The sequence below is a fragment of the Saccopteryx bilineata genome, chromosome 1 (genome assembly GCF_036850765.1).
Source record: "Saccopteryx bilineata isolate mSacBil1 chromosome 1, mSacBil1_pri_phased_curated, whole genome shotgun sequence".
NCBI classification, from domain to species: Eukaryota; Metazoa; Chordata; class Mammalia; order Chiroptera; family Emballonuridae; genus Saccopteryx; species Saccopteryx bilineata.
Genome location: NC_089490.1, coordinates 62,916,515 through 62,942,800, shown reverse-complemented (window position 1 = coordinate 62,942,800; position 26,286 = coordinate 62,916,515). Strand labels below are relative to the sequence as shown.

Here is a 26,286-nt window from a genome sequence, read left to right as displayed (position 1 = left end):
TTGTTGCCAATTATTTTGCCTCTGTCTATGGATCTCTTGTCCTTTGTGTCTCTTGCAAAATAGTATTTTATCTGAACAGACCACATGGGTGTTAGGAAGAACTGCTAATAGGGCTCAAGTTTGCACAGAGAAGCAATTCTGCCATGTGGCTCTCCCTGCCTCAGTCCTGCCCACTCCCTTCTCCACCTCAGTTTATGTGATCATGGATGTCAGAACAGTCTTCTCACCACACAAATGTGACAGTGTTTCTCCTCTGCTTATGAGCCTTTGTTCCCCCAGAACAAAGCCCAGCAATCCATAAATCCACACAGGGTCTGGTCTCAGCCTGTCTCCAACCTCCACAAGACCACCAGAGTGCTCAGAACACCTGAAAGCATCACCCTGTCATGTTTTTTTTTTTTTTTTTCATTTTAGAGAAGAGAGGGAGAGACAGAGAGAGAGAGAGAGGAGACACAGAGAGAGAAGAGGGGGAGGAGCTGGAAGCATCAACTCCCATATGTGCCTTGACCAGGCAAGCCCAGGGTTTCGAACCGGCGACCTCAGCCTTTCCAGGTCGGCACTTTATCCACTGCACCACCACAGGTCAGGCCCACCCTGTCATTTTTGCTTAGAAAGCTCTTTAGCTCATTCCCAAATGTTTTCTTTTTCTTTTTTTTTTTAAAGACACTTTTGTTTCTCATTTCAGTGTTTATTCATTTTTTTTTTTTTTACAGGGACAGAGAGAGAGTCAGAGATAGGGATAGATAGGGACAGACAGACAGGAACGGAGAGAGATGAGAAACATCAATCATCATTTTTTTGTTGCAACACATTAGTTGTTCACCGATTGCCCCCCCCCCCCCATATGTGCCCTGACTGCAGGCCTTCAGCAGACCGAGTAACCCCTTGCTCGAGCCAGTGACCCTGGGTCCAAGCTGGCGAACTTTTTTGCTCAAGCATGAGTCCGCACTCAAGCCAGTGACCCCGAGGTCCTGAACCTGGGCCCTCCGCATCCCAGTCCAATGCTCCATCCACTGTACCACCGCCTGGTCAGGCCCAAACATTTTCTTATCCTTTAAACCCAATCCGAGGCATCTTTCTCTCAGAAGATTCCTCTCATGCTGTTCCACCCTCCAGGTGCCCAAGGTCAAAATACCAGGTACCTGAGCTCAAATCCCAGCTTGGACACTTATTTTGGGTGACTTACTTCATGAATCTAAGCTCATTTTCTCATGTATAAAATAGGAAGAAAAACAGTTTTTCCCAGTGGGATGTTACAAGATTGAATGAGGCCAATATAAGGTTTTTTGTGTTTTTTTTTAATCCCAAGTGGACTGCAGTCTTGGCCTCTCTTCCTACCTTCTGATTAAAAAGCCCACTCCATTTACTGCCTCTTCTAAGGAGTCTGTCTTAGCCAGAGATCTTCCTGGGCTCTAGAATGCAGAGCTGGAGGACAGGCAGGAGGGAGGAGAGAGGATAAGGTTGGCTTGTCAAGGGAGGCTCGGCTAATGTATACGGCAAAGGGCTGGGAGAAAGAGAAAGAAGTGCCCGCAGGAGGAAGGATGGAATGAGAGGTGGCCTTCTGAACACTGTGGAATGTGACAGAATTGGGGGGGAGGACCTGCAAGTTGTTACTGGGAGTTTGCGAGTTGAATTTCCTTTAACTTTTTAATAACAAGAAGTAAATGATCACCATTCATTTTTCTGTTTTGTTTTGTTTTGTGACAGAGACAGAGAGAGGGACAGATAAGGACAGACAGACAGGAAGGGAGAAAGATGAGAAGCATCAATTTTCGTTGCAGCTCTTTAGTTGTTCAGTGATTGCTTTCTCATATGTGCCTTGACTGGGGGGTCTCCAGCTGAGCCAGTGACCCCTTGCTCAAGCCAGTGACCATGGGGTCATGTCTATGATCCCACACTCAAGCCAACAACCCCACGCTCAAGATGGTGAGCCCGCGCTCAAGCTGCCGACCTTGTGGTTTCAAACCTGTGTCCTCCGCATCCCAGTCTGATGCTCTATCCACTGCGCCACCACCTGTCAGACATCTTTTTATTTTATTTTAATTTTTAATTTATTGTGTTGACATGGCTTCAAGTGTCTCACGCAATATAACCTCTACTCACCACATGTGCCCTCCCCCTGCCCCATGCAAAGACTCTTTCCATCCCCATTTCCCCGTTCTTTTTAAAATTACTTTTGGTCTTTGGATTGTACTACTTTGAATGTCTCCGTACAAACACTAGAGCACAAGAGACTGAAATTCTTTAGGGTTCCCCGTTTACAGTGTCCTTCCCGTCAGACCCAGCTTCTCCGCCACAGGGGCTGGGTCTCGTTCCTCTCTGCAAAGCCAGCAAGCACACTGCCTGCATGTGGCATATGCTAAACAAACACCTGTGCGTATCAAACTGGAACACAGATACCAGAGCATGTACCTGTCCAAATACCCTATTGTATGCTGTAGTAGGTTGAATGGTGGCCTCCAAAACAGATATGTCCATGTCCTAAGCCCCAGAAACTGTGAGCATTAACTTACATGATAAAAGACGTGATTGTGTTAGGGATCCGGAGAGGAATTAACCTACATGACAGAAGATGTGATTATTAACTTATATGACAAAAGATGTGATTGTGTGATCATGTTAGGGATCCTGAGAGAAAAAGCTTATTCTGGATTATCTGGGTGGGTCCTAAATGCAGTCACATGCACCCTTATAAGAGATGCAGAGAGAATTTTAAGATAGAAGAGGAGGAGTCCAGGTTACCCAGAGACAGAGATTAGAGTGATGTGGTCATAAGCCAAGAACACCTGGAGCCAGTAGAGGACTGAAGAAGCAAAGAAGGATTATCTCCAAGAGTCTCCAGAGGGAAAGGAGCCCAGCTGACACAAGACTTCCGGCCTAGAGCATGAGAGAATAATTTCTGTTGTTTTAATTTAAGCTACCTAGTTTGTGGTGATTTATTCCAGCAGCCACAGAAACGAATACAAAGTGGATGTTTAACAACTCTGTCTGTCTGGGCCACTTACAAGCACAGAGTGTGCTTCTGTTTTAAAGTCGCTCACACATCTTTGTGGCCAAGAGCCAGGACTCTACTATTCCTTCAACACTGGTAATGCTGTTGTAACCAAGGGCTCCCTCACTACTGTCTGAGAGCTGGTCAGGTTTCAGGCACTGAGAGTATTCTACCAACTACATGCTCCCACAAGATGTCCTTCACTCACTCCTTCAAGGAAGGAGGCAGTGAGGAGGGAAGTAAGTCAGCAGAAGCAGTGGCTCATGTCATCGCGAAGGACAGTGGCCCTCTCTGGGGTCTCTCCTGTTGGGACCTGATTTTGTCTGGGGACTCAGCAGTCTATGCCACGGAACTGAGAGTGCACAGAACAGCACAGAACTGAAAGAGAGCTGTGTCAGGCAAGCAGTTTCCAACTCTGCTCAACAACACACACACACATGTGCGCATGCGCACACGCTTCTCTGCTAGTCAGGAATTTAGTGTCTGAATGTAACCCTCAAAACACAATTCCAAATATAGCAAACGGAAGTTTGAGGTTAACATACGTGTCTACTCATAAGTAAACAGCATCAACTGCTATTTGCCAGTACACCTTGTTTTTCAGCATGATTTCCTCCGCCATATTCCTCAGAGGACAGAGGCCTTCTCTCTGGCCTGGAGTAGGCCTGTGAGTCAGGAATGCTATGACCCTCCAGGGAGACCATGCACACTCCCCCAGCCACAAAGATATTGCTTCTACTTAGCAAGGTCTGCTATGTAATCCTCCAGAATCACTGGTTTTAGACTACTGAACCCAGTTTTCATATTTGTGATCCCCTTTCATTCAACTTGCTGCCAATGAAATATTAACATAATATCCATCTGATACTAGAAATTCTAGATACTGTGAAGCATGCCACCCCTCCTTCCCAGCCCTTTTCCCCTAACCCATGCGACTTTCTGCAATAATTCTTTCTAAAAGCAAGCATGTCTGGGTTAGATGTCATTTGATGGGAATAGTGCCCATTACCTACAAAAGGAGACACCCAGAGGTCTTTCTATAGCCCTGTTTGCAGAAGTTGACACACCTGGGTCTCCCATCTTCATTCCTTTCCCCGGCTGGCTGAGGCAGGAGTGGATAGACACAAGGGGAGGAGAAGGTCTATTTAAACACTCCACCTGCAGAGAGCTTCGTGACTGTGGGCAGGCTATGACTTCCTTGGGCCTTGACATCCTCATCTGTAAAATGTAGACACTAATAGAAGCTACTGACTTCACAGGGGAGCTAGAAGAATTACCTGTGGGAGTGGCTGACAAATAGTACACAGTGCCTGGCACAGAATAAGCTCTCAGAAAATATTAGGTGTGCGTGCGTGTACGCAAGTAGTCAAAGGGACGCTAAAGTCTCCAATTAGATTTCCAAATCCCCTCCTTAGACTCCCTACATCTCGTTTCTACAGTTCCAAGGGCCTGCTGCAGAGAGACTGTGGTCCCTTGGCTTCACTCAGCACACAGCATGACACAGCGTTTGGCTTCTGCACAGAGCTTTGCCAGGATCAAGTGTCCCTGCAGAGGAGGGGAATTAGGACATCAAGTAGAGCCAGCCATGAAGGAGGCTCTCTGTTTGTCTCTCCACACCGACAATCAGACGTGGGCTCGCACGGGACGGGTCTCAGAGTACGTCCTCCGACCCATGGACTCCGAGCTCAGGAAGGTGAGTGTGGACTGGACGGAGGGCAGGCTTCACAGGAACCCCTGCCTGAAGTCGCTTCCCTGCTTCCCAGGGCACCACCCCCTGACCCTGGTTATTTTCCACCTAAGACTTTCTCTCAAATTGGTTATTGTTCACATTTTAAGGTTCAGTCATAGATTAAGCATGAGCAAGTTTGGTCCACTCAATTCTTTTGCCAATAATTATATTACAGGACAAATGCACCGGTTTGTCCTCATCATCAGTTACTGTGTTATTTGGGATTAAAATTCGGCCCCATGTTTAAAAAAGAGCTGCCAATGGTGAAGGAGGCAGGTACAGAAATGACACTGACCTCGACTTGCTTATTATACACCCAGAATCAGCCCCAGAGACATTCATTCCCAAGAGCTTTAAACAATCTTAAAATAATTGTCTCTCAGGATGTTCTCATCATTATCATTGTCAAATTATTTCCACAATGAAAATATACTTAATTAGCTGAGCTTCTGCAGTCTTCGGAGACAGGGTCAACCTGAGAAATCACAAAGCAGCAGACACCTCGATAGAAGCGTCCCGGGTGCCGCCTGTGCCGCCCCCGCCCCCCTGGCAGCACCCTCGGAGCAGGAGGCGGTGCTTTCTCTCCAGCGAGCCCCAGTCTGGATTTGCTGTGGCAAGTGGTGGGGCTATCACTCCAGCTTAGCTCTTCCTTGGTTTCAGGGGCCTGGGACAGAGACTTGGGGGAAAATCCACAGACTTTCTGAGTGGAGATTCCTTTCTTGAGATCCCTTCTTCTGAGGAGTGTTCCCCAAACCCTGTGGAGGTCAGTACCCTGCATTCTCTACCTTCAGGCAGATCACTTTTTTGATCACCATCTATATCTAGCCCCATGTCCAAACAAAGACCAGGGTGGAAAGAGGTGACAGAGAAAAAAAGAAGAGGAAAAGGTGGGTAGAGGGCAGGGAGGAGCAAAGGAGGAAGAACAACGTGAACACTAGCACCCCAGTATGAGGACACAGCTACTGCTAAGAAAGGGGGTGAGAGAGACTCAAGTTCAATCCCTCCCAGTCCTCAGTGCTCACTGCTTCCCAGCTTAGAAGTGTTCCACCCAGCCCAGTCTCTCTGCTCATCAGATATTCGGCAGTGATGAAATGTTCTGGAATTGGATAGTAGTGATGCTTGCACAGCTTTGTGAATATACTAAAAACCAACAAATTGTATATTTTGAAAGAGCAAATTTTATGGTATGTATAACATATCTCATTTTTTAAAATGTCCAGCTAATACAAAGGAACATTAGATAATGTATCTACAATATATATAGATGCCAGCTTTTTGTAGTGAACAGTACAGTCATCTGTCAGTATCTCTGGAGATTAGTTCTAAGGCCTCCACAGATACCAAGATCTCCAAATGCTCAGATCCCTTATATAAATTGGCACCGTATTGGCATGCAGGGTATGCCTAACTTCACTATTTGAGTGGATTCAGCATGGTGTTCGATGTGTGGCAGATTCAAGTTTCGCTTTTTGGAACTTTCTAGAATTTTTTTCCTGAATATTTTTGATCCGCAGAGCCAACTGTAAACAGTAGCCACTATTACCGTTGTTATTAGCGAAGATAATCATGTTTCTTCGATATTGCCTTCTTCAAAATTTAATTCATCTTTTGGCACTCGTGACACTGTTCACCTCCTGCGAACCCTGAGAATGTCACACAGGAAGTTCTAGGTTAAAATGAAGTATTTCTCTGACCTCATCCTGTAAAGTCTCATGAAGACCCTTGTTTGGGAAATCTCTTGTGTACCACTTCGCACTTCTCTCAACTCCACCTCATTAGCCACTGCTGCTACCAGAAGTGCCAACCAGTAGAACTGTACAGCACCTGACCTGAGATGGACTTTCTCTGACACCATGTGGCGGGACTCCATCAGGAAGCCCCCAGGACAAACTAGAGGGGTGGAGAGTTGGCACAGATGGAGCTGAGATATGCACTGGGCCTTTTGGTGGGCAATCCCACCAGTAGGGAGTTGCTGAATTCCCAATACCCCTGAACTTTCTGGGCCAGCAGAAGCAGCTCCTGCTTGCTAGAGGAGAGCAGCCTCTTTCTGCCTGGATCCCTGCAAAAAACTCACCTGAGGCAGCTGCCTCAGAAGGTGATGCTTCTCTTCCTCAAAACGACTCCACCCCAACTGATAATTAGGGCCAGGTCTTAGCACAGCCTGCAGAGAAACAGGGCCCCTGCTCTTAAAGGAGTTAGCTTCCTACTGAAGGACTTTCAGATTCCATTGTTATGTACTGATGGAAACGGGTGAACACAAGGTGGAGGGAGGATGTATGGGTGAATGTCTGGCTAGGTCAGTGAGAATTTATCAACACAAGAATGCTCTCCTACAATTTGTGGCTCAAGATCCTCACACAAATGCCTGCAGCTGGTCCTCATATACTGGAAAGGCTCCTTGAAGCCTGCACACAATGATCTGCAGTAAATAAAATGGAGATGCTGGAGCTCCACTGGCAGAATATTAAGGAATGAGTCAAAGACTCAAGAGGTGAGTGTGTCAGGCTGGGTTTACTATGAAGGAGCAGAAGACACACTATCTTATCATGATCCCAGGAAGGCCAAGAAGTCACTTCCTTCACTAAAGAAATAAAGGCATTGGCACGGCACATGACATCACTGAAAAGTCCAATGGCTCTGTTCTCTCTTGGCTGCAGCTGATAGTAAGAAATAATGCTGCCTGACCAGGCGGTGGCACAGTGGATAGAATGTTGGACTGGGGCGCAGAGGATTCAGGTTCGAAAACCTGAGGTCACCAGCTTGAGTGTGGGCTCATCTGGTTTGAGCAAGGCTCACTAGCTTGAGCCCAAGGTCACTGGCATGAGCAAGGGACAATCGGTCTGCTGTAGCCTCCTGGTCAAAGCACATATGAGAAAGCAATGAATGAACAACTAAGGTGCCACAACGAAGAATTGATGCTTCTCATCTCTCTCCCTTCCTGTCTGTCTGTCCCTATCTGTCCCTCTGTCTCTCTCTGTCTCTGTGACTATACACAAACACACACACACAAAAAAAAAACATTAAAAAAGAAAAGAAATAATGCTGTGGTATTGGGTTCTTTTGAATTACTGGGAGGTGACAGGATTCCAAAATAGCACGTCAAGTGGTGACAATGAACCGTCAGAAGCTAGATGGATGTAAATACCAAAACTGACAGCAAGATCAGAGTGGCAAAAAGGGTGTTTTGACTACTAGAAATCTATGACAATGGCTGATCAGCCATGGGCAAGATTGGTGGACAAATGACTAGGGTGTTACTTGTACAAAATAGAGAAAGAGGGAGCTAGAAAGCTGAGGGCTGGTATCAGTTGCTGTGATTCACAAGCTTCAGGCTGAGAAGAGGCTAGGTCTCCTTAGGAGAGGACCCTGCAATACTCCTGCATGTTCATATAATAAAGAGTTCAACTTTTGAAGACATACAGAACCTGAGGGAATTTATCACCAGAAAACCCCCACTGCAGGAAATATTCAAGGGGGTTATTCAACCCTACATAAAGAACAAAACAAATCAAAACTACAAACAAAAGCTCCAACAAGGTCACAATAAAAACAAGGATAATCTGTGACAATAATAATATAAAAGGGGAAAGGATAAAGATCTGAAGTAGCAAAGGAGGATGGAGTGCAGAAGCACTCACGAGACAAAGAACTCTTGTACATATGAATATTTTTCTCTTAATAACTTAAGAAAAAAAATTTTTTTTTTTTTGTAACCACCTACAAAAAAGCCACTACTAAAATACACAACTTAAAAAAGTAGAAACAGGAGCCTGACCAGGTGTTGGCGCAGTGGATAGAGCGTCAGACTGGGATGCCGAGGACCCAGGTTCGAGACCCTGAGGTCGCCAGCTTGAGCGCAGGCTCATCTGGTTTGAGCAAAAGCTTTCCAGCTTGGACCCAAGGTCACTGGCTTGAGCAAGGGGTTACTCAGTCTGCTGAAGGCCCGCGGTCAAGGCACATATGAGAAAGCAATTAATGAACAACCAAGGTGTCACAATGTGCACCTTGCATGTTCAAAAACTAACGATTGATGCTTCTCATCTCCGTTCCTGTCTGTCTGTCCCCATCTATCCTCTCTCTCTCTCCCTCTCTCTCTCTCTCTCTCTCTCTCTCTGATAAAAAGAAGTAGAAACAGGGGAAAGAAATATGGAATACCACCAAACAAAAACAACTGACAGAAATACAAAAGCGAAGAACCAAATAAGACAGAGCTACCAGAAAACAAAACATAAATGACTATAGGAAATTCTCAAGTGTCAATAATTACTCTAAATGTAAATGGACTGAACTTACTAATAAAGAGGTACAGAGTAGCAGATCAGATCAAAAAGTAAAACTCGGCCCTGGCCGGTTGGCTCAGTGGTAGAGCGTCGGCCTAGCGTGCGGAGGACCCGGGTTCGATTCCGGCCAAGGCACACAGGAGAAGCGCCCATTTGCTTCTCCACCCCACCGCCGCGCTTTCCTCTCTGTCTCTCTCTTCCCCTTCTGCAGCCAAGGCTCCATTGGAGCAAAGATGGCCCGGGCGCTGGGGATGGCTCCTTAGCCTCTGCCCCAGGCACTAGAGTGGCTCTGGTCGCAACATGGCGACGCCCAGGATGGGCAGAGCATCGCCCCCTGGTGGGCAGAGCGTCGCCCCTGGTGGGCGTGCTGGGTGGATCCCGGTCGGGCGCATGCGGGAGTCTGTCTGACTGTCTCTCCCCGTTTCCAGCTTCAGAAAAATGAAAAAAAAAAAAAAAAAAAGAAGTAAAACTCAATCATATGCTGCCTTTAAGAGACACATCTAAGCTGCAGGGACAAAAGTAGATTCAAAATGAAAGGTTGGAAAATCATTCTTCAAGCAAATAATATCCAAAGAAAAGCAGATGTAGCCATACTCATATCTGACAACACTGATTTCAAGAGAACAAAGGTAACCAGAAACAAAATGGACATTTCATAATGATAAAGGGGATATTGTATCAAGAAGACATAACACTTCTTAATATATATACACCAAAGGGATCGCCAAAATATGATATATAAGATATCTACTAACTGTTTTAAAAATAGAAGCAGAAAAAAAAACCAGAATCATACTTAGAGATCTCAACACATCATTGACATCTTTAGAGAGATCATCCAAACAGAAAATCAATAAAGAAATATCAGCCTTGCCCTGGCCGGTTGGCTCAGCGGTAGAGCGTCGGCCTAGCGTGCGGAGGACCCGGGTTCGATTCCTGGCCAGGGCACACAGGAGAAGCGCCCATTTGCTTCTCCACCCCTCCGCCATGCTTTCCTCTCTGTCTCTCTCTTCCCCTCCCGCAGCCAAGGCTCCATTGGAGCAAAGATGACCCGGGCGCTGGGCATGGTTCTGTGGCCTCTGCCTCAGGCGCTAGAGTGGCTCTGGTCGCAACATGGCGATGCCCAGGATGGGCAGAGCATCGCCCTCTGGTGGGCAGAGAGTTGCCCCTGGTGGGCGTGCCGGGTGGATCCCAGTCGGGCGCATGCGGGAGTCTGTCTGACTGTCTCTCCCTGTTTCCAGCTTCAGAAAAATGAAAAAAAAATAAAAAATAAAAAATAAAAAAAAAAGAAATATCAGCCTTAAGTAATACACTGGACCAAATGGGCATAATAGAAGTTTAGAGGACATTTCATCCAAGAACAACAGATTATACATTCTTTTCCAATGTGCAAAGAACATTCTCAAAGATAGACCATACATTGAGCCACTAATTAACATCAACAAATTAGGGAAGACTGAAACTATTCCAAGCATATTATCTGACCATAAGACTTTGAAATTAGAATTCAACTGCTAAAAGGAAGTCAAGAAACCCACAAAATTAGGAAAATTAAACAACAGAATACTAAAAACTGCCAGAGTCAAAGAAGAAATAAAAACAGAGGTCAAAAGATATATAGACACGTGAAAATGATAACAGACATATCAAAATTTCTGGGATGGGTCTGACCTGCGGTGGTGCAGTGGGTAAAAGCATCAACCTGGAACACTGAGGTGGCTGGTTCGAAACCCTGGGCTTCCCTGGTCAAGGCACATATGGGAGTTGATGCTTTCTGCTCCTCCCTCCCTTCTCTCTCTCTCTGTCTCCTCTCTCTAAAATGAATAAATAAAATTTATAAAAAAAAATTTCTGGGATGCAGCAGAAGCAGTAATAAGAGGGAAGTTTATATCATTGCAAGCTTATATCGAGAAACAAGAGAGATCCCAACTAAACAACCTAACTTCACATCTTAAGGAACTAGAAAAAGAAGAACAAATACAACCCAAAGTCAACAGAAGAAACAAATTAGTAAAAATTAGAGCAGAAATAAATGAAGTAGAGAAAAAAATATATAGACAAAATTAATAGAACAAAGAACTGGTTCTTTGAAAAGTGCAATAAAATCGACAAACCAATGGCTAGACTCACTAAAGAAAAAGAGGAAGGACTCATACAAACAAAACCCAAAATGAAAGAGAAGAAATACTACAGACATCATAGATATACAAAGGATTATAATAGAATACTATGAAAGATTATATGCCACCAGATTCAACAACCTAGAGGAAATTAATAAATTCCAAGAACAACACAATCTTCCTGGACAGAGTCATAAAGAAGTGGAAACCCTAAATAGCCCTATAACCAGGGAGGAAATAGAAACAACTATCCAAAACCTCCCAAAAAACAAAATTCCAGGACCAGATGGCTACACTAGTGAATTCTACAAAACATTCAAAAAAGATTTGCTACCTATCCTCAAAGTCTTCCAAAAAATAGAAGCAGCAACACTCCCTTAACACATTTTATGAGGCCAACATAATCCTCATACCAAAACCTGGCAAGGACAACACAAAAAAGAAAACTATAGACCAACATTCCTAATGAATACAGATGGAAAAATCCTAAACAAAATACTAGCAAATTGAATACAACAACATATTTAATAAATAATACATCACGCCTGACCAGGTGGTGGTGCAATGGATAGAATGTCAGATTGGGACGCAGAGGACACAGGTTTGAAACTCCAGGGTTGTCGGTTTGAGCATGGGCACATCCGACTTTAGCATGGGGTCACTGGCTTGAGTGTGGGATCATAGACATGACTCCCTGGTTACTGGCTTGAGCCCAAAGGTTTTTGGCTTGAATCCCAAAGTCACTGCCTTGAGCAAGGGGTCACTGGCTGGATTAGAGCCCCCTGTCAAGGCACATATGAGAAAGCAATCAATGAATAACTAAGATGCTGCAATGAAGAATTGATGCTACTCATCTATCTCCCTTCCTATGTGTCTGTCCCTATCTGTCCCTCTCTGTGTCTATCTCTATGTCTCTGTCATACAAAAAAACAAACACATCATGATCAAGTGGGACTCATTTCAGGAACACAAGCATGGTTCAACATATGGAAATTGAACAACATAATATACACAACAAAACAAAGAACAAGAATCATATCTTATCAATAGATGCAGAAAAGGCATTCGAAAGATACAACATCACTTTATGTTTAAAACACTCAATAAAATCAGAATAGAGGAGATTACAAGATGGCGATGGAGTAGGTGGATGTTAGAATTGCCACCTTCCTGGACCAAATTGGATTACGACTAAATTTAAGAACAATCATCTTGAAAAATCAACTTTGGGCTAAATGATGAGTAGTCAATAACCAAGGATCACAGAAGAAGCCACATCTAGACTGGTAGGAAGGGCAGGGACGTGGAAAGGGCTGCCCTGCTCCCAAAAGTGAGTGTAAGTTAGCAAAAAACTCCCACCAACAAAAGTTGGACCAGATGGCTTCCAAGGCAAATTTTACAAACATTCAAAGAACTAACACCTATCCTTCTCAAGCTATTCCAAAAAATTCAAGAGGAAGGAAGACTTCCAAGCTCATTTTATGAGGCAAACATTATCCTCATTCAAAAATCAGGTAAAGACACTACAAAGAAAGAAAACTGCAGGTCAGTATTCCTGATGAACATAGATGCTAAAATTCTCAACAAAATATTAGCAAACCAGATCCAGCAATACATTAAAAAGACCATAAATCATGATCAAGTGGAACTTATTATACAGGGAGGCAAAGATGGTACAATATTTGCAAATCAATAAATGTGATTCATCACATAAACAAAATGAAGGATAAAAATCTCATGATTATATCAATAGATGCAGAAAAGTCATTTGATAAAAATGCAGTACCCATTTATGATCAAAACTCTGAGCAAAGCTGAAATACAGGGAACATAATAAAGACCAAATATGACAAACCAACAGCCAACATCATATGCAATGGGCAAACATTAAAAGCAATCCCTTTAAGACCAGGAACAAGACAGGGGTGCCCCCTTTCACCACTCTTATTCAACATAGTTCTGGAAGTCCTAGCCACAGCAATCAGACAAAAAGAAGAAATGAAAGGCATCTAAACTGGAAAAGAAGAAGTAAAACTGTCATTATTTGCTGATGACATGATACTATACATAGAAAACCCTAAAATTGCAGTAAAAAAACTACTAGACCTGATAAATAAATTCAGCAAAGTGGCAGGATATAAAATTAATATGAAAAAATCAGTCACATTTTTATACACCAACAATAAACTTTCTGGGAGAAATTAAGGAAACAATCCCATTCACTATGACAACAATAAACAAATAAAGTACCTAGGAGTAAATTTAACCAAGGAGGTAAAAGACTTGTACTCATAAAATTATAAAAAATTAAAAAAAGAAATCAAGGGAGATACAAACAAGTGGAAGCATATACCGTGTTTACAGATAGGAAAAATAAACATCATTAAAATGTCTATACTACCTAAAGCAATCTATAGATTCAATGCAATCCCTATTAAAATACCAATGGCATACTTCAAAGATCTAGAACCAATATTCTAAAAATTTATTTGGAACCCAAAAAGAACCTGAACAGCCTCAGCACTTTTGAAAAGGAAAAATAAAGTGGGAGGTATCACACTTCCTGATATTAAGTTATACTGAAAGGCCACTATAATCAAAAGCGCTTGGTACTGACATAAGATCAGGCATACAGATTAGTGGAACAGAGCAGAGAACCCAGAAATAAACCAATGCCTTTATGGTCAATTGATATTTGACAAAGGAAGTAAGAGCATATAGTGGAGTAAAGACAGTCTCTTTAATAAATGGTGTTGGGAAAACTGGACAGGTAACCTTTCCAATATCTCTAGTAGCCATATTTTTGCAGATATCTCTCCACAGTCAAGTGAAATAAAGGACAAAATAAAGAAATGGAACTGCCTGACCTGTGGTGGCGCAGTGGATAAAGCGTCGACCTGGAAATGCTGAGGTCGCCGGTTCGAAACCCTGGGCTTGCCTGGTCAAGGCACATATGGGAGTTGATGCTTCCTGCTCCTCCCCCCATCTCTCTCTCTCTCTCTTTCTCTCTCTCTCTCTCTCCTTTCTAAAATGAATAAATAAAATAAAAATAAATTTAAAAAAAAAAAAAAAAAAAAAAAAGAAATGGAACTGTATCAAACTAAAAATCTATTGCAAAGCAAAAGACCATTAACAAAATAAAAAGACAACCCACACAATGGGAGAACATATCGCCAATACATTTGATAAGGCATTAATAACCAAAATTTATAAAGAGTTTCTAAAAGTCAACATAAGAAAAGTAAAAAACTTAATTAGAAAATGGGCAAAGGAACTGAAGAGACACTTCTCCAAAGAGGACATACAGATGGCCAATAGGCATATAAAAAATGTTCAACATCACTAATCATCACAGAAATGCAAATTAAAACCACAATGAGATACCACCTCACACCTGTCAGAATGATGCTCATTAACAAATCAACACGCAACAAGTGCTGGTTGAGGGTGTGGAGAAAAGGGAACCCTCCTGCACTGCTGGTGGGAATGCAGACTGGTGCAGCCATGTGGAAAAGAGTAGGGCATTTCCTCAACAACTTCAAAATAGAACTGCCTTTTGACCCAGCTATCCCACTTTTAGGAATAAATCCTAAGAATCCTAAAACACCAATTTAAAAGAAGACATACACCTCCATGTTTATGGCAGCATTGTTTACAATAGCCAAGATCTGGAAACATTCCATGGGTCTGTCAGTGGACCAGTGGATTAAAAAGCTTGGTACATATACACAATGGCCGTGAAAAAGAAGAAAATCTTACCTTTTGCAACAGCATGGATGGACCTGGAGATTATTATGCTAGTGAAGTAAACCAGGCAGAGAAAGACAAATATCATATGATTTCACTTATATATGGTGAACAAGGTGAAGCTACCTAAGGAGCCCTAAAAAATCTGTGCGTGAGCCCACATCGAACTGCACTGAATAGGTATGAAACTGGGAGAGTTTTCCTTTTATTTGGTGCAGATTTCACATTTCTATTGCCTTTTGTTGCTTTCCTGTGACTGGTCAAAAGTGCACCATGACTTTACGGACACACTGTATTGATGATCTTAAATAATTTCAGATGTCAGAAATGATGCAAACAGTGACAAACACACAAAAAATTCTCAAGATTAAAGAACCATATCCTACTTTGATTTATCCCTTATTTGCCTTCACAGAGCTTTGCGCAAAGTAGATATTTATTAAATAGTAGGTGAGAGCAATTTCTCTATGACCAGAAACCACTAGAAAAGTGGTACCAGGTACCAATATATATAAATTTAAAAAAATGAGAAATAAAAGAATTACTAATGCTATACAAAATATTTTTTAAAATGTGGATAGGTAATAATAGAAAATGGCTATTACATTCAAACTTTGTCATTCTGCCGTGGCAGCTAAATAAAGTTATAAAGCAATACCCTATAATAAATGCTTAAGACACATTTTGAATGAACATTATGTTTATCACTAAAGTTTTAATGTGAAAACTCAGCTTGCATCAAGCCCCTTAACCAATTTGACCTAAATTGGATTAAGAACATTACTTGTTTGGAAATAGTAATATGAACTGTTTCAATGTTTTGTTTGTTTGTTTGTTTCAAGTGAGAGAAGGTGAGGTAGTGAGATAGACTCCTGCATGTGCCCCAACCAGGATCTACCCAGTAACCCCATCTGGGGCTAATGCTCAAGTACCAAGCTATTTTTAGCACCTGAGGCTAATGCTCCAACCAAATGAGCTATTGGCTGCAGGAGGGGAAAAGAGAGAAAAGAGGAAGAGGGAGAAGTGGAGGTGCAGATGGTGGCTGCTTCTGTGTGTCCTGACCAGGACATCCATACACCGGGCTGATGTTATCCACTGAACCACTGACCAGGGTCTCAATGTTTATTTTAATAACAATCATAGTAAAGTTTCACAGAGGTATGCTTATAGGAATTAAAGTAAATTTAACAAGCTCAAGATATTAACTTTTTAACTTCTATCCAAAATGAGACCACAGATGTTGTATTTTCAAAATACAACATCTTCACTCTACAGTAGCCAATTCTAGTCATTTATCTTGTAAAGTTAAATAATCTTTCAATGAATGAAATTAATTTCTGGATTTATGCATTTCCCCTACATAAATCTTTACAAGGACAATTAAATTTAAAATGTTTGATCAAATTCAAAAGGTGTTTGGTGATCCCTTGTTATATATGTACCACATTCACAAGTGGATACTCTTCATTGATATTGGCTATCAATTATGAAATATGTCATAACAATCAACTGAAATTCTGTTCTTCCAAGCATCTTCCCCCTTTGATCTTAATTGCCATTAAAAACATGTTGTTTTCACCTGACCAGGCAGTAGCGTAGTGGATAGAGCATCAGTCTGGGATGCAGAGGATCTAGGTTTAAAACCCCAAGGTCACTGGCTTGAGTGCAGACTCATTCGGCTTGAGGGTAGGATCATAGACACGACTCCATGGTCCCTGGCTTGAGCCCAAAGGTCTCTGGCTTGAAGCCCAAGGTCACTGGCTTGAGCAAGGGGTCACTGGCTTGGTTAGAGCCTGTCAAGGAACATATGTGAAAGCAATAAATTAATAACTAAGGTACCACAATGAAGAATTGATGCTTCTCATCTCTCTCCCTTCCTGTCTGTCTGTCCCTATCTGTCTCTCTTGCTAAAACAAAAATATTGCCTTTCTTCTTTGCATGAAAGTATTAAGATCATTATAATACCAAAGATACTAGATAAATTCATATATTTTTTTTTTCCATTTTTCTGAAGCTGGAAACAGGGAGAGACAGTCAGACAGACTCCCGCATGCGCCCGACCGGGACCCACCCGGCACGCCCACCAGGGGCGACGCTCTGCCCACCAGGGGGGATGCTCTGCCCATCCTGGGCGTCGCCATATTGCGACCAGAGCCACTCTAGCGCCTGAGGCAGAGGCCACAGAGCCATCCCCAGCGCCCGGGCCATCTTTGCTCCAATGGAGCCTTGGCTGCGGGAGGGGAAGAGAGAGACAGAGAGGAAAGCGCGGCGGAGGGGTGGAGAAGCAAATGGGCACTTCTCCTGTGTGCCCTGGCCGGGAATCGAACCCGGGTCCTCCGCACGCTAGGCCGACGCTCTACCGCTGAGCCAATCGGCCAGGGCCTAAATTCATATTTTTATTTATTTAATATTTCAATTACAATATTATATTCCTTTCAGGTGGATAGCATGATGGTTGGACATTTATATAACTTTCAAAGCAATCACCCAAATAAGTCAATTACCCATCTGACCCCATACATCGTTATTACAATATTATTGACTATATTACCTATGCTGTACTTTACATCCCTGTGAATTTTTTTTATAACTGGAAATTTGTAGTACTTAATCCCTTCACGTTTTTCACCCAGTCCCTCAACACCCCTCCCATCTGGCACCCATCAAAATGTACTCTGTATCTATGAGTTTCTGTTTTGTGTGTCTGTTTATTTTGTTCTTTAGATTCTGCATATAAGTGAAATCAGATAGTATTTGTCTTCCTCTGTCTGACTAATTTCCCTTAGCATAATACCATTACATTTTTTAAAAGCTGGAACCAAACTGGCTTCTTATCTTGAGGAACACAGGAGTTCCTATATTGGACAGAACTTCTCTCATAACCATCATATTTCAGTATGTCAAACCTATTATTTATGATCAGCTTCCACTTATCACATACAGAGAATAATCTCAAATTTAACAGATTAGCTCTGATGTATAGTCATAACTTTTCACATCTCACTAAGCCTAATGTTTCATTCTGATGATATTTTTTCATAGCAAGACATTCTTGATGAAGGAAACAGCATGTTTATTTACATTCTGACACAATTTTCTAATTACTCTAGAATGCTTTCCTAGCATCTTCATACACAAAACTAAGTCCGAACCACAGTTGCTGATAATATTCATATGCCTCGATGTTACAGCAGTGTCTGTTATAATAGTTTCTAAACATTGACTTCGTACTTGTCACAAACCAGCACTAGACCACACTTTGAGAAGCAGTGTTCTATCAGACCAATGACCTGATTTCTTCAACAACAAAAAGAAAAAACCTGCAGGAAAAAGGAGATGGAGGAGAAACCTAGAGATTGAGACTTACCGTATTTTTGGCTCCATAAGATGCACTTTCCCCCCCAAAAAAAGTGGAGGGGAAAATGCCCGCACATCTTATGAAGTGAAAACTATGGTATTTTATTAAATATTTTAACACAGCATTTGGTTCAGAATATTTTTTTGGTTTTCCTCCTTAAAACCCTAGGTGTGTAGCGTGCGGAGGACCCGGGTTCGATTCCCGGCCAGGGCACATAGGAGAAGCGCCCGTTTGCTTCTCCACCCCTCCGCCGCGCTTTCCTCTCTGTCTCTCTCTTCCCCTCCCGCAGCCAAGGCTCCATTGGAGCAAAGATGGCCCGGGCGCTGGGCATGGCTCTGTGGCCTCTGCCTCAGGCGCTAGAGTGGCTCTGGTCGCAATATGGCGACGCCCAGGATGGGCAGAGCATCGCCCCCTGGGGGGCAGAGCGTGGCCCCTGGTGGGCGTGCCGGGTGGATCCCGGTCGGGCGCATGCGGGAGTCTGTCTGACTGTCTCTCCCTGTTTCCAGCTTCAGAAAAAAGAAAAAAGAAAAAAAAAAAAAAAAAAAAAAAAAAAAAAAACCCTAGGTGTGTCTTATGGTCAGGTGCGTCTTATGGAGCAAAAAATACGGTAAGCGACTTATCAGTCAATTGCTGTATATGACCTTCTTTGAATACCAGTTAAACTTAAAAATTTATGTGTCCATCATAAAAATGTGAATAATTACTGAATACTTTATAATATTGAAATGTGATTGTTATAAGAAAGATATTGTGGTGGGATTTTTTTTTCCAGAAGGGTATATTTAGAGATACAAACTGAACTATTCACAGATGAAATGACCTATTACCCAGGATTTGCACACAGTGACCTGGGACAGGGGAGAGAGGTGTAGACGAAATAAAATTGTCCATGCTCTGAAAATCGGTGAAGCTGAGGCCCACAAGGTCCACTGTGCTATTCTTTCTACTTCTGTATGTGTTTGAAATGTTTCATAATAAATGTTTTTAAATGATTGAGAAAATACCCTACTATACATTTAAAAAGCTACTATGAATTATTGATATTTTATGACATTTAAAAAATATAGTAGGACATATTTGCAAATTTTCCCGGCCACAGGTAATGGTTAGTACAGTGGTGGGTTCACAGAAGACCCACAGCTCTGACACATTTTATACAAACATACATACACACGCATTCCAGTTAGACTGACAGAGAAGCCTTTGGAGAGACAACTCCCATTAGATCAGCTACATTCCTTAAAAGATTCCAAGACATGTCTTTTTCTGCACACCAAGGCCACACAGAGGACAACCAGCAGCCTGTGACCGAGAGCACATTCCCCCACTCGGAGACGGAGAGCCGTGCGGCCTCAAGAGTCTTGTTCACAGCAGCACACACTTTCCGCCCAGGAGCTCCTCCGTTCCCAGGGATGTAGCTCTCGTGCTGCTTTACACAGAAGGGCAGCTGGGAGAATACAAAAGGGCAAATGCAGCCTCTCACCTGGATGCCAGGCGGAACCCAGTAACCATGATGGTGGGAATGATAAGAAAGCTAACGTTTACTAAGCTTTTTACCCTGGGTCATGCGTCGTGGGAGGGTCTCCTTTTACTTCTCTTGACAACACAAGGAGCTGGCCCTATCACATTTCATAAAGGAGAGAGTGGTCAGGCCACGGAATCGCACAGCGAGGAAGTGTTCGGGTCGGGATGTGAACCCAGCTGTCAAATCCCAGGGCATCTGCTCTGAACTGTGGGGTGAGGCTGGCTCTCTGACTCCAAGCAAGAAGTACGAGCCCAGTTCTACAATATTCCTTCAGGATTAATGCAATTTTTACTGAAATTGGACCTCCATGCAACCTGTCGAGCAGGGACCTCAGTTACTGGTGACTGCTGCCAGGGGTTCCTCTGCAGAGCTTCCCGAAGAAGCAAAAACTGGAACCCGAGTGCTCAGCCCTGACACAGGGCAGGAGTTCGGCCAAACAACTGTGCATGCATCACAGTCCATTTTTATCCGTGAAACCAAAAGCACAAACTCATAGTTTTGCATTGATCTCTCTGCACTCACTTGTGCGCGCGCGCGCGCGTGTGTGTGTGTGTGTGTGTGTGTGAAGTGCCTGTTTTGTTCTAATCTCATTGTCTCAGCTGTCAAAACACAATGGCTGGAGAAACACACAAAGAGCCTAGGCAGTACAGTTTTTCAAACCTAGTATTTCCTCCCCCCAGCATGGCTAATTTTTAGAAATGTTACCCTATTTATACCACAGACACTTGGGATTTCCTATGTACACACACTTAATGAAAGCCAAAGATTTACATTAGGGGGGCACAATTCTCCCCATCTCCTAAATCAAAGCGCTTTTAGACATCATGAAGGAATTCAAATATTACTTACACTAAAATTAATTTAATTAAAAGAAAAGGTTTTAAATATATATTGAGTTTTAATGAATTTGATTAAGGCAGCGATCAGGGAACCTCACTCTTGTTTAAGACTTCCAATGCTTGCTTCTCTTTTCCCCAAAGAAGCTATATGCTCTACTTAGCTGAACGAGGAGTCCAAAGAGTCCTGCTGATGATTTGCCAGGATCTTGCAAAACCTTCTGTTTCCACCAGCCAAGTGTGCTGCACCACCTCGCAAAATCAGGTAGGAGGGATGGGATTAAAGAACCTCTATTTCTCGGGCTTTGGTGCCCTCAGACCATGTCCGTGTTTTTAGCAGGTCTGAATGGACCCGCTGCCTCCTTCCCCAAGGTCCACACTATCCCGTTACTGATTTCTGTTTTCTAAACACCATTTGAATTGCCCTGTTTGTTAATCTATTTACTTGTGTATTGTTTGCATCCAGTCACCCCCATCCCACAGGAGTCTCCTCCATGTCCACCACTCTATCTCCAAGCTTGGGACAGTCCCTGGACCCAGTACCACTTACAGATATTTGTTGAATGAATGAATGAAGGAATGAGTGAACTGGGTGTGAAATGTCTAATTAAGAATGTAAAAATAGGCCCTGGCCGGTTGGCTCAGCGGTAGAGCATCGGCCTAGTGTGCGGAGGACCCGGGTTCGATTCCCGGCCAGGGCACACAGGAGAAGCGCCCATTTGCTTCTCCACTCCTCCGCCGCGCTTTCCTCTCTGTCTCTCTCTTCCCCTCCCGCAGCCAAGGCTCCATTGGAGCAAAGATGGCCCGGGCGCTGGGGTTGGCTCCTTGGCCTCTGCCCCAGGTGCTAGAGTGGCTCTGGTCGCAACATGGCGATGCCCAGGATGGGCAGAGCATCGCCTCCTGGTGGGCAGAGCGTCGCCCCATGGTGGGTGTGCCGGGTGGATCCTGGTCGGGCGCATGCGGGAGTCTGTCTGACTGTCTCTCCCTGTTTCCAGCTTCAGAAAAATGAAAAAAAAAAAAAAAAAAAAAAAAAAAAGAATGTAAAAATAGATCAAAAGTTTGTTCTAAACAATCATCCTAGTCACCAATAAGTACTTTACAAAAATCACTGGTTAGGGAACAGAATAAGCCAGAAATCATTTCTCCCACTTTCTCCTCTGAAGGGGGAAACATAAACATTTTGCTTTTTTAACTTAAGCTATTTTTCAAGTTCAGAAAAGAACTTTTCCACAAAACAGGTTTCAAACTTTTCTTTTTTCTTGGCAATAGCAACAACCACAGATAATTATAGGCTTTACACCTAGCAGGATCATAAATTAATTGAAAAGCTTTGTACTTCCTACAATTCACCTGTCCTGTCAGCAAGAACCCAGTGGGACAACATGATATTAACTCGGTGGTTAGAGACAAATACTTCAAGTCAGCCATAAAACTGTCTAATTGTCTTTGAAAATTAAACTCTTTTACAGCAGAGCCACATTTGGCTGCATTATTAATATTGTGACTTGGTATAGGTCGGGGGGGGGGCTGCCTCATCATCCTGGGAATTAATTCTTCTAGGGCATCGGTCTGTTATTTAACATAATGAATAGGCCTTCAACTAACAATACCTTCATATTCTGGGAGTGCAGATATGCTCTCTCTTTTTTTCTTTTGCTTTTTTTTTTTAGATTTTATTTATTCATTTTTAGAGAAAGAGGAGAGAGTGAGAAAGGGGGGAGGAGCAGGAAGCATCAACTCCCGTATGTGCCTTCATCGGGCAAGCCCAGGTTACTAAGCGGCAACCTCAGTGTTCCAAATCAACACTCTATCCACTGCGCCACCACAGGTCTGGAGCAAATGTATTTTCAAGTCATCTGGGAAGACATAGCCTCAAAATATACATGTATATGCCGCATTTCAAAAAATCAAATCTTACTCTTTATTGGCACCAGGTACTATCTGATATTCTCCCCACCCCGCTCCCAACACACACCCTTCCCCACCCTGGCTTACTCCACAACCCCCACTAGGTCAATCCAAGTGGAAGATGGGGAGAGGGGGCTGCTTTTTGGACAGTACAGGGATCATGAAGAGAAGCATCTCTTCACATACATTCATGGTGGCTGGAGGCAAGGGGAATTATGAACAGAGTCGGGGACCTTCAAGAAGGGGAGAGCAGCATTCTGATCCTCATTAGATATCTCCTTGGCCAGCAGACTTGCTAATGTGCCCCTATTTACTTGGGCAGAAGAAGAGAGCTAAAAATGGTCCAGAAAAGACCACAGGGTGAAGAGGCGACTAGCGTCCCCTCAAATTCCAGAGTCCGGATTCCTGAGACATAGAGAAGTAATCCTCCAGAGTAACAGGAGCACGGGGGCATTTCAGGACTACCTACCAAATTGCGTTGCTTGTATGTTATCAAATGTATTAGAATAGTGCCCAACCCTTATTAGGTGCTGTAAGCACTAGTGATGACATTTATGATTTTATTTGAAGTTTGGATTCTATACGACTAGTGACATGACTTTGGCCAAGTATCTAACCTCTGTGGACCTCACTCTGTAGAAGTGAAAATAATAATACTTATTTGACAGGTTTTTATGTTGAGTGTTGTGCTTTGTAGCTTTTTTTTTTTTTTTTTTTTTTCCTGAAGCTAGAACCTGGGAGAGACAGTCAGACAGACTCCCGCATGCGCCCGACTGGGATCCACCCGGCACGCCCACCAGGGGGTGACGCTCTGCCCCTCTGGGGCGTCGCTCTGTTGCGACCAGAGCCAATCTAGCGCCTGGGGCAGAGGCCAAGGAGCCATCCCCAGCGCCTGGGCCATCTTTGCTCCAATGGAGCCTTGGCTGCGGGAGGGGAAGAGAGAGACAGAGAGGAAAGCGCGGCAGAGGGGTGGAGAAGCAAATGGGTGCTTCTCCTGTGTGCCCTGGCCGGGAATCGAACCCAGGACTTCTACACACCAGGCCGACGCTCTACCACTGAGCCAACCAGCCAGGGCCTTTGTAGCTTTTAATACAGTATACACTTTCAATTCATTCATTCATTCATTCATTCATCCACTAGGTGATCTCTGAACAGCTAGCAAGTGCCAGACACATAACAGCAAAACAGATATGCTTCCTGCCCTGGCGGAGTTTAAAGTCTAGTGCGGGTGGCCAGCACTCAGCAAGGAACTAAGTAACTCTAAGTGTGATATTAGATGGCAGTTTAGTGCACTTTAGTAATACACATCTGAGGGAATAAACCTAGCCCAGGAGAGGAGAGAAGCTCTCACTAAGGAAGTGGAATGGCAGTGACACATGATGGATGGATAAGAATGGGCCAGATTAAAAGCACTCCAGGTAGAATAAACAGCAAGGCCCAGAGTCCAGAATTATGGAGCACATTAGAAAAGTCGGAAGGAGTCAGTGTGGACAGATGACAAAAAGCAAAGGTGGAGTGTTACAGCTGATTTTATGTGGCACCTTGGTGGACCACGGGGTACACAGGTATTTATTCAAACGTTATTCTGAATTTTTCTGTGAGGTCGTTTTTGGATAAGATTAGCATTTTAATCAGCAAACTTTGAGTAAAGCAGATTGCCCCTGTAATGTGGGTGAGCCTCGTCAAATCAACTGATGGCCTGAGTAAAACAAGAAGACCAGCCTCCCCAGAGCACCCAAAGCAAGAGGATTCCCCAGCAGACTGCCTTTGGACTTCATCTGCAACGCCTTGCTGGCTCCCCAGCAAACCACCTTCAGACTGGAACTGAAATGTCAGCTCTCCTGGGTCTCAGCCAGCTGTCCCACCCTGAAGAATTTGGACTTGGCACCCTCCATAATCATGTGACACAGTTCCTCATAATAAACCTCCTCTCTCTCTCACTCTCTCTCTCTCTCTCTGCACACACGCGCGCGCGCACACACACACACACACACCCCCCATTGGTCTGTCTCTCTGGAGAACCCTGAACAATACAGGGAGTAAGGAGAGAGGAGGTGGTGGTGTGAGTGGAAGCCAGCAAAGGTCCAGTGATCCCAGTGGGTAAGCCATGGGATGTGAGGGCAAGAAAGGCATATGGGGTACATGATGGGGCATATGACAGAGACCCCTGGGAGGACAACTGAGAGCAAGTCCCAAGACCAGCTCTGTGATTCTGAAGTGGTCTGCCATGCTGCAGCTGGAAGAGTGGAGGGATGGGGCGGAGCCAAGGGTCATCAGTGTGGCCATTGCTGCTGCAGCATGAGCAGGTGTTGGAAGCTTGGACTATAAGGATGGGGAGAAGATGAAGTAGAAGGACCCAAGAAATATTGAGAAGTTTTTATCCTCAAGTTATATGTCAATATCTTATTCTCCTTCAAAGAAAAGACATGCTAGTACAATGGATTTATTGGTTCTTCAATTTTTTTAAAAAGATTTTATTTATTCATTTTAGGGGGGGGGGAGAGAGAGAGAGAGAGAGAGAGAGAGAGAGAGAGAGAGAGAATGGAGCGGGGGGAGCAGCAGGAAGCATCAACTCCCATATGTGCCTTGACCAAGCAAGCCCAGGGTTTCGAACCAGCAACCTCAGCATTCCAGGTCAACGTTTGATCCACTGCGCCACCACAGGTCAGGCCAGTTCTTCAATTTGAACACATTTATTTACCCATATCTTCCATTCTAATGAGTCTTCTATCACCTTTACTCAGCCTAACAATGACATAAGTGTGAATATGGGAGCCAAGAAAAAAAATGGGCCAGATCTTTGGCTGAATTCCCAGAGAGGAGCACACTGCCCCACCCACTGGGGACATGCATGCATGGTCACAGGCACACTAAGTGACCTCACCTTTCCACAGACGCAGCTCTCTGGGACACACGGAAACAGTGACTAATCAGGTATCCGTCACTTACAATTTGAGGTTAATAAGTTATCCCACGGACTCCCATGATTGCATTTCGCTTATGTTTGTGGTGAAACAAATACAACCATCTTTTTAGCTCTTGACAGTCAAGTGTAGAAGTTTAATAAATAGACCTGCTCCTCAAAGCCACCTCTGTGGTTTTTCCCAGCTCTGCCGCTGTGCAGCGTGAGGACTTGGGAGGGAGGACGATGGTGGAGCCAGGAGATATGGCTGTGGGCTGTTCCTGGAAACTCTCCACCCCCAAAAAAGTAAGCCTTCCAGAACCAGATTATATATTTATCTTAGGAACATTTTCAAAGCAAGCCCCCTGGCCAAGTGTGCCACATTCTTTACTTATGCCTCCAACCTGGGCCTCCCTGCTGGCCTTGACTGGCCCCGAGTGGGAGCCCTGTGACTGGATCCCCGCTGCTGTCTGGGCACAGCACAAAGTAAGGACCCCAGGGTCTGTCCCTGAAAGTGACCGAGGCGACTTAAGCCCTGCTGCCACGGGAAACATGCTGTTGCTCACGTAAGGTCACCACAGCATCAGGGGAAACAAAAAGTGATTCCAAAGCAGCCCTTCAGTCCCTCTCCCCATATGACACTAAGATGGTTTAGAAGCCCTCGCCCCATGCGCAATTCAGGAAATGGTAGACAGGGCATAAATTTCCCAGCAGTTCCACTCTCCAGCGAGGGCCACAGGGCTGCAACGTGAGGAGCCTACAACAGGACTACTGGGGCTGGTACTCTCTCTCTCGGGGTCTCCTGGACGAAAGGTGTTGGCGCAAGGCTGAAAGGAGGTGTTGGCAGAGATAAGGGCACCAGGTATTAGACCAGTGGAGTCAGACCGGA

The 26,286-nt window shown here is 43.9% G+C and overlaps 1 protein-coding gene across 5 annotated transcripts in view; it reads right to left on the bottom strand.

Annotated features, from left to right (window-relative positions):
* The window catches only part of ANKRD6 (ankyrin repeat domain 6), a 245,227-nt gene that overhangs the window by 93,213 nt on the left and 125,728 nt on the right, over positions 1 to 26,286 (bottom strand). The window lies entirely within an intron of this gene.